Source organism: Pan troglodytes, chromosome 5 (assembly GCF_028858775.2).
Source record: "Pan troglodytes isolate AG18354 chromosome 5, NHGRI_mPanTro3-v2.0_pri, whole genome shotgun sequence".
In the NCBI taxonomy this organism is placed as follows: Eukaryota; Metazoa; Chordata; class Mammalia; order Primates; family Hominidae; genus Pan; species Pan troglodytes.
In genome coordinates, this window is record NC_072403.2 from 58,207,120 (window position 1) to 58,228,380 (window position 21,261).

General features: G+C 43.6%; 1 protein-coding gene across 1 annotated transcript in view; it reads left to right on the forward strand.

The window, feature by feature from the left end:
* Positions 1-12,854: 12,854 nt before the first annotated feature.
* The window catches only part of PAQR8 (progestin and adipoQ receptor family member 8), a 45,404-nt gene continuing 36,997 nt past the window's right edge, over positions 12,855-21,261 (forward strand). Inside the window, exon 1 of the mRNA XM_001151943.7 lies at positions 12,855-13,030. The gene's annotated coding sequence lies outside the window, so the exon portion shown is untranslated. The remainder of the gene's footprint in view (positions 13,031-21,261) is intronic.

Consider the following 21,261-nt stretch of genomic DNA (forward strand, 5'->3'; position numbering starts at 1 on the left):
CTTCTAATTATACCAAAACCTACTTAATTAGACGCTTAAAAAATGGTGAATTTTGGCTGGGCATGGTGGCTCATGCCTGTAATCCTAGCACTTTAGAGGCCAAGGCAGGAGGATCACTTGACACAGGAGTTTAAGACCAGCCTGGTTAACACAGCAAGACTTCATCTCTGTGAACAAATTAGCTGGGTGTGGTAGTGTGCACCTCCAGTTCTAGGTACTCACGAGGCTAAGATGGGAGGATCCCTTGAGCCCCAGATATCAAAGCTGCAGTGAGCTATGATTGTGCCACTGTACTCCAGCCTGGGCGACAGAGTGAGACTCTGTCTCTAAAAAGAAAAAAGACAGGTGAATTTTATGGTATGTGAATTATAACTCCATAGAAATAAAAAAGTGACAAAACCAGAATAACTTGCCAGCCTTCTGGTTAGAAATAACTTCTTTGGGCCGGGCACGATGGCACACGCCTGTAATCCCAGTACTTGGGGAGGCCAAGGCAGGTGGATCACCTAAGGTGAGGAGTTTGTGATCAGCCTGACTAACATGGTGGAACCTCGTCTCTACTAAATACAAAAAAATTAAAAAATAAAAATAGGCCGGGTGCGGTGGCTCATGCCTGTAATCCCAGGATTTTGGGAGGCCAAGGCGGGCAGATCACCTGAGGTCAGGAGATCAAGACCAGCCTGACCAACATGGGAAACTCCATCTCTACTAAAAATACAAAATTAGCCGGGTGTGGTGGCACATGCCTGTAATCACAGCTACTCGGGAGGCTGAGGTGGTAGAATCGCTTGAACCTGGGAGGCGGAGGTTGCAGTGAGCCAAGATCGTGCCATTGCACTCCAGCCTGGGCAACAAGAGTGAAATTCTGTTTCCAAAAAAAAAAAAAAAAAAATACCTGGGCATGGTGGCTGAGACAGGAGAATCACTTGTACCCAGGAGGCAGAGGTTGCAGTGAGCCAAGATCATGCCATTGCACTCCAGCCTGGGCAACAAGAGCGAAACTCCATCTCAAAAAAAAAAAGAAATAACTTCTTTGGGCTGGGCGCAGTGGCTCACACCTGTAATCCCAGCACTTTGGGAGGCCGAGGTAGGCGGATCACAAGGTCAAAAGATCGAGACCATCTTGGCTAACACGATGAAACCCCATCTTTACTAAAACTACAAAAAATTAGCCTGGCATGGCTGCACACGCCTATAGTCCCACCTACTCGGGGGGCTGAGGCAGGAGAATCGTTTGAACCTGGGAGGCGGAGGTTACAGTGAGCCGAGATCGCGCCACTGCACTCTAGCCTGGGTGACAGAACGAGACTCTGTCTCAAAAAAAAAAAAAAAAAAGAAATCTTTGTCATTTGTCTTCTTTTTTTACCGTCTATACCTGTACTTGTCCTACCTATACCTGTGCTATGAATGTCCACTAACAACCTCCTCATCTATCATACCAGACCAGAACTCGCCCCAGTCTTCAATTGCAGCTGAGTATTTTCCCTGGTGACCCCATAGATACCTCAAATAAAACATGACCAAAATGAAACTGCAATTTTTGAATCAAATCTCCTTTTCCTCCTCTACTTCCTCTGTTAGTTGGTAATTTCCCTAACCACCAGTCACTTAGGCCTTCTATGTGCAGGTAATTCTTCATCTCATTTATTTATTTGTTTGTTTATACATTTAGCTAACTTTTTAAAAGACTTGTATCTATCAGGCAGTGTGCTTTGTCCTGGGAGCATAGCCGTGAACAAGATTCACATGGTTTTAGCTGTCATGGAGAAGGCTTTAAAAAGAAATTCCAACATAGTGAGATAAAAAACTATGACATGGAAAATACGGAAATCTATATGAACGCACAGCATAGGATCCAGCTTCCTACCTATAATTAGCCACCAAATGCTACTGACTTTGCCTTTAATTATGAATACCTCTTGGATCGGGTGTTTGCTCTTCAGCCACAGTAACCTTGCCTTCCTTCAAGCTCTTAGCATCTCGCACCTACAACTGCTTTCTAACCAGTGTCCTTGTCCCAGTTTCTCATGCCTGGAGCCTTGCTAAGTCTCAGATCCTTCTCCCACACTGCTGCCAGCAAGATTTTTCAAAAACAAAATATCCCTTCGTGTGAATTCCCTGCTTATAATTTTTTATCTCCAATAGCAAGCAACCCAGCAACTGAGGGCTATAACTTGCTCCCATCAGAGCAGAGGTCCACATCAATAGAGCTTGAGGACATGAAGGGGGTTTATCCTTCTTCCCCAGCTCTGGTGGAAAATCATTGTGTAGTTCAAGTTCCTTCTCAGGATATGCAAAGTCCTTCAAAATGTGAGCCCGGCTTACTTCTCCAGTCTCATATCTTGCGATGGTTCCTCCCATTTGGTAGGATAGATTTTCTTTCTCTTTAACCTTCCCCAGGCTTCATGGTTTGCACATCACCAAGCTGAGAATGCTCTCTAAGGTAGAGAAGTTGACAGATTTTCTTTTAATATCATAAGTTATAAGGTGGCTAAACTAGACGACATGAAAGGCCTGATGATCTTTTTCAGATATTTGAGCCTAAGGCCAGTTCATGGGCTCTATCCCCCCACCTACTTGATTTGAAGCTCCTGACCCAGTCCAGTAGCAGCAGTGGATGAAATTGAGTGACTTAAAATATACCTAAGACTGAACATAAGAAGAGGCCAGGTGCAGTGGTTCACACTTGTAATCCCAGCACTTTAGGAGGCTGAGGTGAGAGGGTTGTTTGAGGCCAGGAGTTTGAGACCAGACTGGGCAACATATGGTGACCCCATTTGTACAAAAAGTTAACCAGATGTGCTGATATGTACCTGTAGTCCTAGCTACTCGGGAGGCTGAGGCAGGAGGACTGCTTGAGCCCAGGAGTTCAAGGCTGTAGTGAGCTATGATTGTGCTACTGCACCCCAGCCTGGGCAACAGAAAGAGACCCTATCTCTAGACAAAAAAAAAAAAAAAAAAAAAGAGAGAGAGAGAGAAGAGAAGGGAAGGAAGGGGAAAGGGAAGGGCAAGAGGAGGAAGAGGAAGAAAGAAGAATGAAGAGGAGGAGGAGGAGGACAACAACGACACTGGGCAGAGCTGGGAGTGGAGGGAATGCAAACGTTTAAATGGGCCAAAGAAATGGGGAAGGAGAGAGGAAGCAGAGAGCCCAGAGGAGAGATGACTCTCCTGCCCTTGCTTACACAAGGTGCTGACCACACAGCCACTGCGAAAGTCGATACTAAATCTTGGTGCTAGTTAGAGGAACTGGTAGGTTGAGTGAAACAGGAAGAGGAGCTGCTCCTGAATATCTGTTCCCCTGAGGATTTTATATGAGTCAGAGCATGCCATGGGAACCCAAAGTAAAGGACTGTGTTTACTTTCTTTTATACTCCATGTGTGTGATGAGGTGAGTAACAGTCAAACTATTTGGTCACGGACTGTATAGCTCTCTCTTCCATGCTGAGGGGTATAAGCGGGAGTTGCACCCATGATTTTTTTCCTGTAAGTGTCATACTGCTGTGTGCCTCTGTGCTTTTGCACCTGCTATTCCTCAGCCCTGAATGCTTTCCTCCCCTCTTGACTGCTTATTAGTCTCAGCCTTCATGACTCACCCTAAGCTTTTGCTGACCCTCCCAACACTAAAAAGCTTGGTAACTAGAGAGCTAGGTGCGCCTCTTCTGTTTTTTTCATAGTGTCTAGTGTTCCTTTCTTGTAGCCCTTGTAACACTGCATTGTCATCATTTCTTTAAATATGTCTTCTCCACTAGATCAGAGAGTGAAGATTGCACCATGTTCATTTCTTTGTCCTGAGATCTTAGCAAAGTGCTTTTAGCACCTAGGTGGTTTTCAATAAATATATTCTGAATGGATGAAATAATGAATAATAGAATATTGCATATTGAGCAATAGCCATGTGTCCCCTTTGTCCCCAGACTAAATTTTATTTAGTGTCTTCATGGCATTGTAATAAGGTACTTCCCTTCTGACCTAAACAATTTGCTGACCCCTTGTCAGAAATGTGGAGGGATCAGGGCTAACTGGATTTGTCCAAAGAGAAAACGAGAGAGATTTAAAGCAGTCAGGCCTCATCCTGCTGCAGCGTTTGCTGGACTCAATCTCAATAGAATTGCATCCGCTGGCACAATTCTTCTCCAGTCCTGATTTAATAGAGGGGACAAGAGATGTCAAATGCACCATTAAAGAGAAGCATAGGTGGAAGGCAGACTGCTCAGATCCAACGCTGCTAGTCAAAGGACCAGATGTACCCATTAGTGGCCGTTAAAAGGGGGCTCATTGCCTATTACATTTAGTGTCCTCTCCAAGAATCTCAGGTTTCTGGAAGTCCGAGCACGCCAAGACTGACCTGCCTGCCACCCATACCTGCTGTACCACAGATGATGAACTGACTCTGACAGTTTTTGGTTGCCTGTAGCAAGTTACCTCTTTTAACATCTAATTTAAAAGAGAATAAATATTTGTTGTTGTTATGAGCTCAGAAGCACAGGATGTTCACAAAGCACCCCACACATCACCATCACAATTGCTATAATTAACTTTACTGTATTTTTGTTGTATAATAATCTATAGCTAATTATAGCCCATTAGAATTGTATGTACATACCGAGCAATTAGCGACAGCCATTTACGTATGTATTTATTTTATAAAGAATATTTGGAAAATATCGGAAATAATTTTTTAAATGTTATCCTGGAAATGTCATTATAAATGTACAGCTTCTTTCTCTTTATTTTTTTTTTGCAGTGCATGTACAGCGTATCTTCTTTGAAAAAAAAAAAAAAGGATCACTTGGCTGGGCATGGTGGCTCACACCTGTAATCCCAGCACTATGGGAGGCCAAGGCAGGCAGATCACCTGAGGTCAGGAGTTCAAGAACAGCCTGGCTAACATGGTGAAACCCCATTTCTACTAAAAATACAAAAATTAGCCAGGCATGGTGGCACACTCCCGTAATTCTAGCTGCTTAGGAGGCTGAGGCAGGAGAATCACTTGAACCCAAGAGGTGGAGACTGCAGTGAGCCGAGATCGTGCCACTGCACTCTAGCCTGTGCGACAGAGTGAGACTCTGTCTCAAAGAAAAAAAAAAAATTGGATCACGCTGCACTATAACCTGCTCTGTTTTACTAAACCATAGAACCACAGACTGCATATTTCTCTGTGCCATACAGTCTATGTGATTTTTGAAGACTGCACAGTATTTCACATCATGCATAGACCCTAGTTAATTTAGTCAGTCCTCAGTCATCATACCTTATTGCAGGGAATACTTGCTTTGTAAGCCTCCTGCTGGAACTTCCCCTTGACATTGCCAGGATTTGAAGGCTCTGGTCAAAACCCCCAGGCTGTCAGATGATTTTTGGAGGCTACCTGGAACGTTTAGGGAGAAAGACCCGATAAACCTGGCTTTCACACTCAGAGTAGCTTCCAGGGTTCTTCCTGGATGTCCTCAGGGCTGGAGGATCCCAGGCTAGTGGGAAGGATAATCAGAGAATTTTAATTTAATTGAGAGGGAGAACAAAGGAGAATTTTACTTTAGTTTGAACTATTCAGGATACTTCTTCAGTATGTCAAATTCTTGCAACTCAGTTTACTTCAGTTTTTTGTTTGCTTTTTAAGACAGAATCTTACTCTGTTGCCCAGGCTGGAGTGCAGTGGCGCAGTCTCGGCTCGCTGCAACATCTGCCTCCTGGGTTCAAGTGATTCTCCTGCCTCAGCCTCCTGAGGAGCTGGAATTACAGGCATGCCCCACCATGCCAGGCTAATTTTTTGTATTTTTAGTAGAGACGGGGTTTCACCATGTTGGTCAGGCTGGTCTCGAACTCCTGACCTCGTGCTCCACCCGTCTCGGCCTCCCAAAGCGCTGGGATTACAGGCGTGAGCCACCACGCCTGGCCAGTTTACTTCAGTTTAATTCAATTTGACAATTTAAAAAATTGAGCGGTTCATTACCGTAGCACTGCTTGCTGGGACCAGAATTACCCCTGCTCATTCTTTTCCCTTCTCTCTCCCTTCCTCTCAGATTGGAAGACAGGCTTCTCCTTAACTGCTTCTTCTTGTCCTCCTTGTTTCCACCCTGGGGCATGTTTTCTTCTGGAACATTTGTAGGTCATTCTTGCCTTCTCTAAGGGTTCAATAGTAAATGATGATGGACTCCTGGACTAAGTGGATTCTCAATGTGCCAAGAATTTACATTATTTGGTTCATACATTTAACAAATATATTTTGAACACATACTATTTGCTATGTCATATGGGTAGGACAATGATTATCATGTATACAAACCTCTCTCCGTAGGAGCTTACAGTCTAGCGGAGGAGCCAAAGAAGTAAAAAGAGATCTGCAAAATGAAAGTATCACAAGAGAGGTCAACTCAAGATGCTATTTCCCATCAGACCAGAAGTCACCCTTGACTAAAACCACAACTTTAAACTTGGCCCAACATCCAGTGCCTTGTCCCCAGGGGTGCAAATATGGACTGGAAAGGACCCCAATTTATCTGCCCTGCCCTGAGGTCTGGGCTGGGATATAGCCCAGGTCTCATCTATCCTGAGGGGCCTTCCAGATGGACACATGGACAGCCAGTTCTGGCCCCCTGACTTACTCCTCTGTAGTGAAAACAGACTCAGTAAACACAAGCTGAATTAAACTGGCCAATTGTTGCATTGATTTTTTTTTTCTTTTTAGATCATTAAAACCCTGAAACCAAGGCAGAGTCAAGCATGAATAATGCAATTGCTACTCATCTTGTCCAAGATTGCCATTTTCACCGTCCCATCCTATTTAAAGAAAGAGAGAACTGAGATAAGTATCCCTGAGAAAGGCTTCAACTAAAGAGCTATGGACAGGGACACTCTGTCACTTCCTGGGATTTTGACCCCCAGCTGTCCAACAGAGGAGGGTCTGTGCCTTTGCTCATTAGCCTAACTTAGATGAGAGGTGACAGACTGAAATGAGCTATAGGGAGTTGTCCACTTCCAGGCTGCTATCAGTATACCAGCTGGGGTGTGGCAAAGTCCAGAGGTTCAAGCCTCGGTTTTTCATCCTGGGTGAGTTCATATGGCTTTCCTTTTCTAGTCCTAAGCCTGAGAAATTTCTCTCCAAAATCTTCTTTTAGAACACAGTCCAGATTGAACTGAAGTTGGGCAGAGTAAAAAATGTTTACTTCTGGTTGGGCACAGTGGCTCACACCTGTAATCCCAGCACTATGAGAGGCTGAGGTGGGTAGATCATTTGAGGTCAGGAGTTCAAGACCAGCCTGGCCAACATGGTGAAACCCCGTCTCTACTAAAAATACAAAAAATAGCTGGGTGTGGTGATGGGCGTCTGTAATCCCAGCTGCCTGGGAGGCCAAAGGAGGAGAATTGCTTGAGCCTAGGAGGCGGAGGTTGTAGTGAGCTGAGATCGCACCACTGCACATCAGCCTGGTGAGAGAGTGAGACCCTGTCTCAAAAAAAAAAAAAAAAAAGAAAAGAAAAGAAAAGAAAAAAAATGTTAACTTCTCGAAGCTTTTGGTATCAGTCTGAAGTTCAATCTTTCTGATTTTCCCAGTGCTCAGGAATTGCCCACCTCCCTCTCTCCCCCAGGATAAAATGACTGAGAATCAGGAGCAAAGTGGATAGAAGAAACAAAATTGTCAGACCTTTTAAAGAGGAGGGAAACCAAGTCCATTTACCCTAAGGCTTTTTAGTTGCAAATTTCTGCCGGAGAATAAGGAAAGGCCTTGTGTTTTGATATCTATACTTTCATTTGCTGTTAAATTACCATGATCCAATTACACACTGTATTTCCTAAATCTGGGTTTTGTTTAGGAACAGGTGTTAAAATGAACACTTACACACATCAAATGTTGTTGGACTGTAGGAATTCATATTATTTTATTAATACTATTCAGCCATAAAAAATGAAATCCTTTGCACCAACAGGGATGGAACTGGAGGTCATTATGTTAAGTAAAATAAACTAGGCACAGACAGACAAATACCATATGATCTCATTCATGTGTGGGAACTTAAAAAGTTGATTTCATGGAGGTACGGAGTAGAATGATGGTTACCAGGGGCTGGAAAGGGAGGGGGAAGTGAAGAGAGGTTGGTTAGTAAGTACAAACATACAGTTAGGTAGAAGGAGTGAGTTCCAGTGTTCAATAGTACAGTAGGGTGACTATAATTAACAACAATATATTATATATTTCAAAACAGCTGGAAGAGAATATTTGAAGTGTTCCCAACACCAATAAGTGATAATGGTGGTTCACGCCCATAATCCCAGCATTGTGGGAGGCCACAGCAGGAGGATCGCTTGAGCCTGGGAGTTTGAGACAAGCCTAGGCAACATCGTGAAACCTGGTCTCTACAAAAAAAATACAAAAAATTAGTCAGGCATGGTGGTGTGCACCTGTAGTCTCAGCTACTTGAGAGGCTGAGGTGGGGGGATCACCCAAGCCCAGAAGGTTGAGGCTGCAGTGAGCTGTGATTGTGCCACTACACTCCAGCCTGGGTGACAGAGAGACCCTGTCTCAAAAAAATAAAAAGTAAATTGAAATAAAAAAATTAATTTAAAAATGTTTTTAAAAAGATAGATGTTTGAGGTGATGGGTACTCTAAATACCCTGATTTGATCATTACATATTGTATGCATATGTCAACATTTACATGTACCTCATTAATACGTACCATTATTAGTATCGATTAAAAATTTTAAAATAAATAAATTAGATAAGACTTTTAAAATAATGCTAAGTCCTTTTATCATTTATTCTTATAGTTTGCCATCTGAAACTCTTCAACTAGGAACTAGTTACATTAGAGAATGAGAGATCAGATATAAGGCCTCAAAACCTCACATGTGTCCAGGGCTTACTGAGGGCCCAGGAGCAATTTCTACATCTCTTTTTTGTCTACATGGGTTAATTTATTTGCTCCCTGAATTGTTATTATTAAAAGTAAACAAAAAGGAAAAAATGGCATGAGCAATTCCTAATGAAAATCAAATTAGCTTTAGTGAGCCCCTACCATTCCACCATTAAATGGATAAAATAGACAGACAGTACAAGAAAATCATGATTTTTATTTTTAATCTGACTAACCACAGTTCTTTAGCATCCTGCATGTGAAATTAGTATCATGGTTACTTTTCCCAGTTGGCCATTTGGCAGGGGATCTAAATAGAAAAACTAAGTATGGATGGCTATCTGATCATGGAATGTCAAGGAATGATGGATTTGACTTCACGGTAAAAAAATACAGACACTCAAGTTTCCCCAAATTCTTCCTATGTAGTCCACTGGGATAGTATATCTTTTCTGCAAGTAGAAAGTATTGAAACAAAGATCCTATAAACAACCACCTAAGCTGGGCACGGTGGCTCACGCCTGTAATCCCAGCACGTTGGGAGGCTGAAGAGGGCAGATCACCTGAGGTCAGGAGTTCGAGACCAGCCTGCCCAACATGGCGAAACCCCCGTCTCTACTAAAAATACAAAAAAATAGCAGGGTGTGGTGGTGGGCACCTGTAATCCCAGCTACTCAGGAGGCTGAGGCAGGAGAATTGCTTGAACCCGGGAGGTGGAGGTTGTAGTGAGCCGAGATTGCGCCATCACACTCCAACCTGGGCGACAAGAGCGAAACTCCGTCTCAAAAAAAAACCCACTTAAATGAAGTCATTGTCTTTTCACCCATTTAATCAGGCCTTCATTATAAGATATGTGGGTACAATTATTATTTTTGTGTTAGAGATAAGGATTCTGAAGTATAGAAAAGTTAAGTTACTGGCCAGGCATGGTGCCTCATGCCTGTAATCCCAGCACTTTGGGACCAACATGGCAAAACGGCATCTCTACTAAAAATACAAAAAATTAGCTGGGCGTGGTGGTGTGTGCCTGTAATTCCCGATACCTGAGAGGCTGAGGCACAAGAATTACTTAAAAAAAACCCCGAGAGGCCAAGGTTGCAGTGAGCTGAGATCATGCCACTGCACTCCAGCCTGGGCGACAGAGTGAGACTGTCTCCAAAAAAAAAAAACAAAAAAAAAGGAAGAAGAAAAGTTAAGTTACCTACGGAAGGCTCTTACTCCCAAGGCCACACTTTTAACCACTATGCAAAGTGCCTCTCCTTTTCTCTGCCAAGATAGTGAAGAAATTAATAGTCCTCAGTCCTTTCATAAGATGTAAAAAGAAAACAAAAATAGTACAGCTTTTAAATAACTCTTCACTGTAGCAGTTTTCACAAATAGGTCTACTTTTAGTATAAACCAGTATATATACCAGAATGTTCCAGGCAAGTGGTTTTAACTATTTCACACTTCCATTTCTCCATGTTACAATAAGACTACCAGTTTTTACCCCTTTCCTACTTCATATAAGTGTATGAAGTTGAGTAATATGATGTCATCAAACATACTTTGAGCTTCTTGGAAAAGTGATATGTAAACACAAAGTGGAGTGTTTATAAAAACAGTGTCAATGTGGTATGTATCCAATGTAAAATAGATCAAATTATTTTATTAGAGATTCGGACAAAAATAACTCTTTAATCTTATCTATTTTTTCATCATTTTGCATATTGCCTGTGTCCGTGGCTTTCAAGGGCAATCTGAAAGGGAACTAGGTCTGATACGTGTTGATTGGATTCGCAGTTTAGCATTCTCCTTATTGAGGAAATACTGCAGTATCCAAGATCTTGGCTGTTTCCAGGTTTTGGAAAAATCTCAGGTCAAAATTGTGTTGCCAGATGGGATTATTACATAGAGGAAAGTTGGCTGTGAATTTCCATATACCAAAGGCCATCCTAACTGTCTTTTATGAAGGACCCAACAGGCTTTTATTATAATTCAAAAATAGCCAGGTCACCCTAGGACTTTTTCCAGTGTTACCAAAACATCACTTTTACTGTCCAAACGGAAGTAGGCCATTACCTCACAGTAGAAAATAAAAGAAGCTAGCTTGAGACCAAGGTAGTTTTAAAAGGCATGAAGGATGAGAACCACCATTCTTATTTAGTGGCTCTGGACAGCGTCACTTGCAAACAGAACTGCCTCATGTACAGATAACAATGCCTGACACCCATTACACTTTTCATGCACGTTCACATCTGCCTTTTGGATAAAGGGCAAGAAGAAAGGAACATTTACCATTGAGAAAGAATTAGAAGCCTTGTTAGTCTCCTTTTAAGACTTCTTCACATTCCACATGGATTAACTCTTAGGGAGAAAAACATTGCAAAAATAATCAGCAATGCATTTCGGAGGCTCATCAGCTCCTGGCTGCCAGCTCACGTTAGTTGGATGAAGGCTGTGGATAGGCTTTTAGATGTGCTAACCTGTAATTTTGTTTCTAGAGTGGCCCAAAGTGGAAGGAGTTTTCACTCCCTCTCAATAAGCCCTCTTGTACGGTTGTGACCTCTGGCCTATCATAGGTTTTTGACGATAAAGGAGAGCCCAGGTTTTTGAGGTTAAGGGAGAGTTCCCTGACATCTTTGGGGTGAAGAAGAGATGGAGGGAGCAAAGCTGCCAAAGACCTCCTGTGACATTTCCACTAGTATCCACCTATAAGTAAGTGCTGGACTATGATTCCCTGGGGAGAGCAGTGGCTCTAAAGACAGGCGTCTGGGCTCTTTCCTGGCTCTGACTCAGCTTCAAACCTGCCATGCAACTGTTCAGAGTCTAAATGTCTTCATTTATGGAACTGAAATAATCCTGCTAAGATTACTTTCTTTGCTTTGTGATGTTTGCCTGAGAATAAGTAGCTGGGACTACAGGCGTGTGCCACCACGCCCATCTAATTTTTGTATTTTTTGCAAAGACAGGGTCTCACCTTGTTGCCCAGGCTGGTCTCGAACTCCTGGGCTTAAGCAATCTGCCCACTTTGGCTTCCCAAAGTTCTGGGATTACAGGTGTGAACCATCACACTCGGCTAAAATGTTTTGAAAAATAGAAACATTGTACAAATGTGAGATGTTGTGCAACATGTCACTGAAACACGGTGGTATAAGAGAAGTTTTGGGAACCAGCAGACCAGAATTAGGCCTGAGAAAATCTTACAGTAAGCAGACCAGAATTAGGCCGTCCGAGAAAATCTTACAGTAAGCAGACCAGAATTAGGCCTGTCTGAGAAAATCTTACAGTAAGCAGGCCATCTTCCCAGGCCTTCTCTTTTCTCCAGATAATGAAGAAGGCTTTTTAAAAGCAAAGCCAGCTTGATTTGTTAATTGATCATCCAACTTCTTAACTGTCTTTTTCTCACGGTAAAATACCGAGAACATTGTGGGTGAAGAGCAAGTCGGGAGGTGGAACCCACCCCCGCACCCTGCCTCCAATAGATTGTATGTGTGGGTCGCTATTGCTGGGACCCACGAAGGCTGTGGATTGAGGACACAGGGTAGAAGTGGGATCCTCTGCAGGGCAGTGTCAGATGTGTCTGTGTGATGTAGTCATGGGAGAGGCGCGAGTCTTGGGCGGGTGTATCTTAGGGGTGTGGAAGTGTCTGCAAGGGCCTCCGTGGTATGTCATCACATTATTTATATCATGGGCATGACCCTGAACGTTCACCCGAGAGTGGTGAGAGAAAGGCCAGGATTTAAATCAGTCTTGACAGCGCAGATGAAGTTTGTTATTGTTTTCCGCCCTTCCCGAGGGACTTCGGAAATGGCCCCCTGGGAGGTGAATTCTTGGAAAGAATAGGAGGGCGGTTAAGGCGTCTCTGTCTCAAACCCTCCGGATTTTTTGCAGCTACCAGGGACTGCGAGGGTCTGCGTCCTGGGTGGAAGGAAGCGGCGTCAGTCAACTTCCTCGCAGCGGCGGCAGCGGCGCGGGTTGCAGCGGAGCGCGCGGGTCTGCGCATCCCGCCCCCGGGTCGGGAAGGGGCGGAGCCGGGCGTCACCCGCCCCCGGCGGTCTCCTCCTCCCGGCCGCTCCCCCGAGCCGAGCCCGCCGCGGTCACAGTCACCCGCGGGAAGCTCGTGGCCGGGACCCCGAGGCGGGAGCGCGGGCTGGGCCGGGCTGGGCTACGCGCACGGGCTCGGCCGCCGCCCCTGCCGGTGAGTCCCGCCGCGGGAGGCGCGGAACGGGTCGAGTTGGGTATTGGGACCGCGAGGTCGGGGAGCCCCGGGGCCCGAGCTCGGGAGGCGGGGACGTCAGGATCGCGGCGTTGGGGAGTCCTCGCACCCCGAGCTCAGAGGGGAGGTCCAGAGTCGCAGCGTTGGGAACCTGAGGCCAGGGGCCGGAGTTTAGGGCCCCGATGTTGAGTCTCCGAATCCAAGCCCGGAAGGGGGGACGACGGGTTAGGATGCTGGGGAGCCCTGGAGCTCTGAACGGCTGTAGTGGGGTGGCCAGGACTATGATGCTGGGGAGTCATGGAGCCCGAGCCTGGAGATCTGGCGGGGGTGTGGGGACCGCGATGTTGGGAAGGCTGAGCCCAGAGGGCGGGAGATTCAGGACCGCGACGTGGGGGAGTCCGACAGGGCAGAACGAGGGGCGTCCTGTCCGCATTTTTGGGGCGCCCTCCGCAGGGCGGAGGGGAACGGAACCTGGGAGGGGAGTGCGGAGTAGAGGAAGCCCGGGGCAGTAGGGAGAGCCCGAGGAAGGGCAGCCCGAGGTAGGGGAACCCCAGAAAGAGTAGGGTGGGTCTAGGCATGTGCTTTCGCCCGGGAAAGATGGAGGGGGCTTCTCTGAGAGGGTGGGCGCGAGGAGCGGAGTTGTGATGAGAACCGCCGGCAGCTGGCTAATGGGCGGATGCTGGGGCTTGGCTGGATGGGAACGCCGCGGTGGGGTGTCGGAGGTGGCTGGTGGGGCTGGAACGCTGGGAACGTCTGTCTAGGCTATGGGAACGCAGCGCCCTCGGTGGAACAGGGTCGTAGACAACTCGAGAGGGAATCTAGTCCAGGGAGCAAGACCGGGCATCCCCAGACGGGGGCGGGTGGGGACCTCGCACTCAGCGCGCTTGGGGAATATTCGGAGCCTGGGTTTGGGGGCTGCTGCACCTCGCCGACCCGGTGCGGGGACCTGGAGGTAGCCGGGCACCGCAGCTTCCTGTGCAGCTGTGGATGCTCCAGGCACTGGCAGACTAGTGGGAAGTCCAGGAGCCTTGGCAGGCTCATTGTCTTGACCTAAGTTGCATTCCATATTTCTTAGCTGGGTTAGAAATGATTTTGTCCAGGAACCCAATGAGAAGAGCCTGGGCTAAAAAAATTAGTTATGGAGTGAGATTTCAAATGTACAGGTAATACCTACCCGTGTGTGTGCGCCTTAGGGATAACTCATACAATACACTGTATGTGTGATTTTTAGACCCACGTGTGTACTACTTGTTCCAGTACTCTGAGAAGCTGTTTCTGGGTAAAAACGAGGAAAATCCACAACAAATAAACACACCAAACAATGTCCACAAACGCACTGCATTCCAGTCGAGTTAAACATGAGAGTATTGTACAGTTTGGGAGTATTTGCTTGTCAGTGAAGACTCCTGTTACTGAAGTTAATAGGAGTTGCCTGCATGGAAGGTATACTGCCCTTGACTGCCCTGTTAAGGTTATCCACAACGTGTACCCAGCCCTGAACTGCTGCACCCTTGACCAGGTCAACTGGAAGGGAGCCAGCCTGCTTAGGACCTCAGTGGATGAGTATCCAAGTGTGTATCTAAAAACAAAGGACCAAGGCATGGCTTTGTTTTTGTTTTTGTTTTTGTTTTTTATTTCTGCTGTTTGTCCTTGGGTGCGTGTCCTTCAATTATTAGTTAAATGTTGACTATCTTACATTAACCCATCTTGTATTGTTAATTATGTATGGTAATTATTTCAGTTATTTGGCGTAACAACCAATTCTGGAAGACCCAGAGTAGAGGAATCTTATTAAGTGGATATATCCATTGAAAGATATATATATATATATATATATATATATATATATATATATATATATTTTTTTTTTTTTTTTTTTTTTTTTTTTTTTTTGCGGGTGTGTGTATGCACCAGATTTCCTTCTGGTGCATATAGGTCCATCTTCTGACACACACTGAGATTTGAGCTTCATTGGATAAACAAGGATTATTTTGGCAACTAGCATTTGTTGGGTCTGTTTTTAATTCATGAAAAGGAAATCTTTAATAATTATGCAAGTTAACAGGATAGAAAGCGATTTATTCATTTTACAAGAATCATTTCAGGATAAGCATGTTTGCATTAAGGGTGTGTGTATACCTTATTGAGTGGTCAGGACCTTGCATCAAAATCTGCACTATCATTCCTGCAGCAGTGTATTCACTTGGACGTAACACTTGCTGATGCTTCCAATTCTTTATCCAAATGTTAAAATAAATATGCCAGTATTTATACATTCAAATCAGTATTTCTCCCCTTCAAAAGCCTGCTCTTGGCAAGCTGTGTACTAATTCTAGTGATGCTGTCACTACTGAGAATAATTTTGGAGCTCCTGCTTTGGAGTTGCCTTCCGAGTTTGCAACACATTTCCTGATTGCCTCAGTGATGGCAAACCTTCCTCAGCTGGGAAACAGCCAGGCACTGTGCGGGGCCAACTTGGGCTTCCGAGGTGGGGAATCGAGGTTGTCAATAAGTATGCTCATTAAAGTAATGAAAATTCTCTTGAAAGACTGGCAGTTCTAAAAGGGGCATTTAGTAATGGCATGGAGTATGTATTTAGGATTGGAAGGAATTACAGTTGGTCCCTGAACAACACCGGGGTTAGGGGCTCCCATCATCTCCACAGTGGAAATTTTGAGTACAACATTTAACTCCTCAAAAACTTAACTACTTTGAAGCACAACCTTCATTTTGGTGTTTATGCTCTGGTATGTATGTAAAGTAATTGGTCCTGTCACTTTATTGTTATAGCTTATGGCATATTGGGCTAGAAAAAGTAAGCCTTTCTTTGCCCCTCCTGATACTTGTTACTAGGCAGTCTCTGTCATTGTGGATTTTTACAGAAAGCAAAACAAAAATACAAAAGACTCGTTGTCTCACCAAAAAAAAAAAGGTACCCAGAAAGCCATTTGCCCCAGCTGTAGGTAATGCCTGGTGCTTGATTTTTGATGTGAAAGGATCCACAGAAGTAAAGGGAAGAGAATGATTTCTGAACATTCATTTCAACTTTGGGATTTCATGGCACACAGTAAAAAATGTACTGAACATATCCCTTTTTAAAATCCGCATTTTTTTTTCAGGTTGTGTTGCATAAAGCTTCATACAGCCACAGCTTGAATCTTGATCTAGCTGTGGTTTGGGGCAAGTTGTTTCATCTCTTTTGGCCTCAGTTTTCTTAAAATGAAGATATTAATGAGTATGTACCTCATGGGGCTGTGATGAAGATGAAATAACGTTGATGCATGTAGAACACTTGAGTTCGGTGCCGGACACATCATGAGTGCTCAACAGAGTCTACTTATTCTTGTTAGGAATATTATTTATTGATAGTCTTATGTTAAAATTCCTTTGAAGCCATGTGGAAATTTATCATTTCCCAGGTAATGATATTCCCTTCAGTTAGGTTTTGCAACTAACTACAAATAGAACATTTTGGTTTTTGCCCTCCTGGTCTTTTAAGAGTTTTTAAAGGGTAACCTGAAAAGCAACCACAATTAGTTGTTTTTTATTTATTCAGAAACGAGGAAATACAGACTCCAAATAAGTGGAGTCAGTGCTCCCAGTTACTTTGAATTCAGATTTTTTTTTTTTTAATGAGCATTCCTGTTATGATTGTATATTATGTATAACAGTTTGGTGTGGTAAGGCAAATCTGAAAGAAAAAAGTTTAAAAGCCTCTTCTCTAATTTTTTTCCCTTCATCCAATGAAAATATTATTCTAACGAAACAGCTACAGTTCTCTTGGCACGTATTGAAAGAGACGATTCTGGTAAACATTCCCTTCATTCCAAATGTGAGTTTTGCTCTGCTGTGTTTTTTAAACAATAGGGAAGAATAGCCTGGCACTGAAATCTCAGCTCTTCTGTAAATGTCAACACTAGTTTTTTTCAAGTTTATAAATTTTATTTTATATATATATGTACATATATTAGATAGATGGGAAAGTTTCATCTTAATTTTAATCAGATGATTAGGGGCTGCTATGAAATAGTTAATGTTTCATGAAATGTTGACCATTTAGTGAGAATTCTCTGTTCTAGGCAAGCAAGTGCTGGAGATGGAGAGGCTTGAGACACAGGCTTTGCCCTTCAGAAGTTCATTCACATCATGTGCTTTCTTACAATGATGCAGGAACAAAAGCTTCTCCTAATGGCCTGTGGAGCTAAGAATTCATATGAATTTTACTACATGATATTTTCCTTCAATTTCTCAAAGAAGGGTAAATAGTTGGATCTCTCAATAGTGTTCATATTTTTGAGGTGGATTAACTCTTTCAAAATTAGATCCCAATATGCACTCAGAGGCCATAAAAGGAGAAAATAGCTATAATTAGTGAATTACAAAGTATATCTGCAGGATGGGGTGGTATTATTGCTATACGAAACTTTCCTGGAATGTTGTGTTTGGTTCTTGCTCTGTCTTCTGAGTAGCGGTTTATGTACTTGTAAAGGACCAGGAAACAATATACATTGTGGCTTAGACTGGAGCCATGATTCTTTTTTTTTTGAGATGAAGTCTCCCTCTGTCACCCAGGCTGGAGTGCAATGGCGCAATCTCGGCTCACTGCAACCTCCATCTCCTGGGTTCAAGCAATTATCCTGCCTCAGCCTCCTGAGTAGCTGGGATTGCAGGCGCGCACCACCACACCCAGCTAATTTTTGTATTTTTGTAATTTTTGACCACCATGTTGGTCAGGCTGGTCTCGAACTCCTGACCTCGTGATCTGCCCATCTTGGCCTCCCAAAGTGCTGGGATTACAGGCGTGAACCACTGTGCCCAGCCTGGAGCTGTGATTCTTAATGGGGAGAAGTGGGTGGTGAATTTGCCCCTTTCCCCCAGAGGGTGAAATTTGGTGATGTTTGGAGACATTTTTGATTGTCATACCTGGAGGGGGAGGGATGTTACTGGCATCTAATGAGTGGAGTCCAGAGATGCTGCTAACCATCCTAAAATGCACAGGACAGCCCCGCACAACAAACAGTTATCTGGTTCAAAACATCAGTAGTGCTGAGAAGCCCTTGGCTAGAGCATGGGATTTGGAGTAAAAATAAACCTGCATTAGCACCCTGACACCACCATTTCTTAACTGTGCCACCCTGGGTGTGTTACTTAATCTGAGTATCCATAGGATGCATATCTGAAGAGATGTGAGTTAGAGTGTGTATGAAATGCTTAGCACACAGAAGGATCGCAATAAGTGTCAACTCTTAGTATCATGACTGGTAGATCTAGGTCAAAATCCAAAGACTGTGCTTTAAACAGACACAGCTTTTGTTTCTTAACCTATTATGTACAGAAAGAATTCAGGTTTCTTGTTTTCATTTGTGTGCCCAAGGATAGGGCAGGGGCACAGATGTAGGGCCTCCAGCGTCCCTGGTACCTTCTGCATTTTGTCCTAGGTTCTGCCAGACAGCTAAGTGTACTCTGCAGATCAACCAAGCAAACAGGACAGTCCCCCAGACTTGTGTAGAGGAAAGATGAGGATGGAGGAGCTTTCTGTTCCATGTGGGCTACACTTGGAAGGGGGAGATAGCCAGGCCAGGAAGCTCCTTCTGATTGAACTTATTATCTCCCAGGCTTCTGAAGGCTCTTCTCAGACCCTTGTCTAGACATGACCAGAGAGTTTCCTTTGCTGTGTGAGCAGGTGAGGAGGTCTGGCCATTTCCCTCCCCTTTGCTTTTCTTTAGCCAGGTATGGTGGTTCATGCCTGTAATCCCAGCACTTTGGGAAGCTGAGATGGGAAGATCGCTTGAGCCCCAGGAGTTCAAGACCAGCCTGGGCAACATGGCAAGACCCCATCTCTACAAAATATACAAAAAATAGCCAGGTGTGGTGGCACGTGCCTGTAGTCCCAACTACTTGGGACGTGCACACACACACACACACGAGCCACATGAGTGAGTAATCAACTCAGTAACAAGCAGATCTTCAGCAAACAGGGGCAAGTGGAGTAAATTCTGGGCACAGAGAATGTTTAGCAGATAAGGATGTAAATAAGTAACAGTGTTTTCTTAGCTGTGATCTAGAAACCATTGGTACTGTGGTTCTCAGTCCTGGCTATAGGATAGAATCACCTGGGGTTGTCCAAGAATATTGATGCCCTAGCCCCACCCCAGACCATTGTTTGTGAGTCAAGGTGAGTAGCACCTGGGTATCAGATTTTTTTAATTCTTGGGTGTGAGTTGAGGGTCAAGGACCACTGCCGTGTGAAATGCATGACTTGTATTTAAAAAAAAAAGAAGAAAAGGGAATTAAAAATATCTAAGTAACGTAAGTGTTGTTAAACTTTTGTTTAGTCTTGGGTATATGTTGGCTTCTAATTGGTTGTGGTCAAAGTTTGAAAAACATTGTTTTAGAACCTTAGAGGTGTTTAATTAATATTGATAAATTTACCTCATTCAATATTTCTGTGTGCACATCTGCTGGACAGTTTTCAAAGTAGTTTTATATATCTTCTCAAATATGACTTTTGCTACCATCCCATGAGGCATAAAGAGCAAATATACTGATTTTTTTTTTTAACAGATGAAGAGTGATATGGTTTAGATCTGTGTCTCCCACCCAAATCTCACCTTGAATTGTATAATCCCCACGTGTCAAGGGCGGGACCAGGTGGAAATAATTAAATCATGGGGGCAGTTTTCCCCATGCTGTTCTCATGATAGTGAGTGAGTTCTCTCGAGATCTGATGGTTTTTTAAGGGGCTTCTCCCATTGCTTGGCACTCATTCTCTCTCCTGAGAGAAAGATTTTTCTTTTCTCAATGTCTTGGAGGGTATAGGCTTCCAAACCATCTGGGTGGCAAATAAACTGTTCATATTTTCCTATGTGAGGAATATTCAATACCATATCAGAGCAATATTTGTTGAATGAGCAAATAATTATGATAAATGTTAATATACAATGGAGGTAATAGGTGACTTCAAAATTTCAAGACAAGTACACCTAGGGAAGACCCAAGGCTGGTTCACCTCTCATTCCAGGGTGACCTGGTTCCTGACTTTAATCAACCCTCAGTTCCTAGGGCTGTAAGAATTTGAGAAAGACCAGAGCTAGGGTTATTGATTTAAGAGCTTTTTGTTGATTTTGAGACACAGCTAACAGTAGAGGTGGTGACATTTATCCTTTTCAGGTCCAAGATTAAAAGGAGCAAAGAAGAAGAAAAAAATCTCTATTCTCAAAGAATAGAGAATTGAGTACTTTCCAACAATATTGTGAAACTCTGTATTTGCCCTGTCCTTAACACCTGCTCTTTTGACTCCAAGAGAATACCAAAAGGTTCAAAATAAATCCGTAGTCAGGAAACTGGAGGTGAGCTACCAAACCAGGCGAAGATGGAAATAAAATATACATACTCTGCTGAATAATGTCTATGGATCATAATTTTGGGAGAAATGACTGTTGGTGAAAACTATAAAGAGAATTTGGTAAATCTGTATAAAATATGGAAGAGCAGATAGTATATAGTCAGTGATGGAGTTTAATGGCTCTCAAATAGAAAATTTATATTTTCCATGGTGAATTCATTCCAGAAATCCCATCTTAGCTTTTTTATTCCTGCACTTAAGCAAGATAAAGTCATTACTATTATTCCCTTGAGTTGTCAGAGACCTTGAGTACTTTAGAAAGTGGAATTAGTTTCATGGGCTAATACTCAATTGCCTGCAGTGCTAAAATGTTACCCAGATAGGTTCAAGAATGTCATTGAAACCAGGTGGCATTTCAAGAAAGTAGAAACTGATTCCGCAAATCTTGGTTTGATGAAGAGGTTCATGTTAATTCATGAAGTGCTAAAGGTATTTCTTGGATTGCATGGGTTTTTTTTTTTTTTTCCTCTTTAAAACATACTGAATAATGACTTGTTTATGACTTATATCTCTGGAACTATTGCCACCTTCTGAGAAGCTGCTGGTCTGAGGGTCTCAGACAATGTCTTTGTCTCATCTGGGATGTAAATATCTTAGATTTTTGTAGGTCTCAAGAATCAGTCTAACTCGGACACTTGGGAGGGAGAGGGAGAAAAAGGCAATAGATGTTGTTGGGGCATAAATGAAATAAGGCCAGAGCGGCAGAGGTGGGGTTCAAATAGGAAATCTGTCAGTTCATTTACAGGGATATTTTTGGCCACTTAATAAGTACCCAACACTGCTAGATTCCTTGAGAGATGTAAGAGAA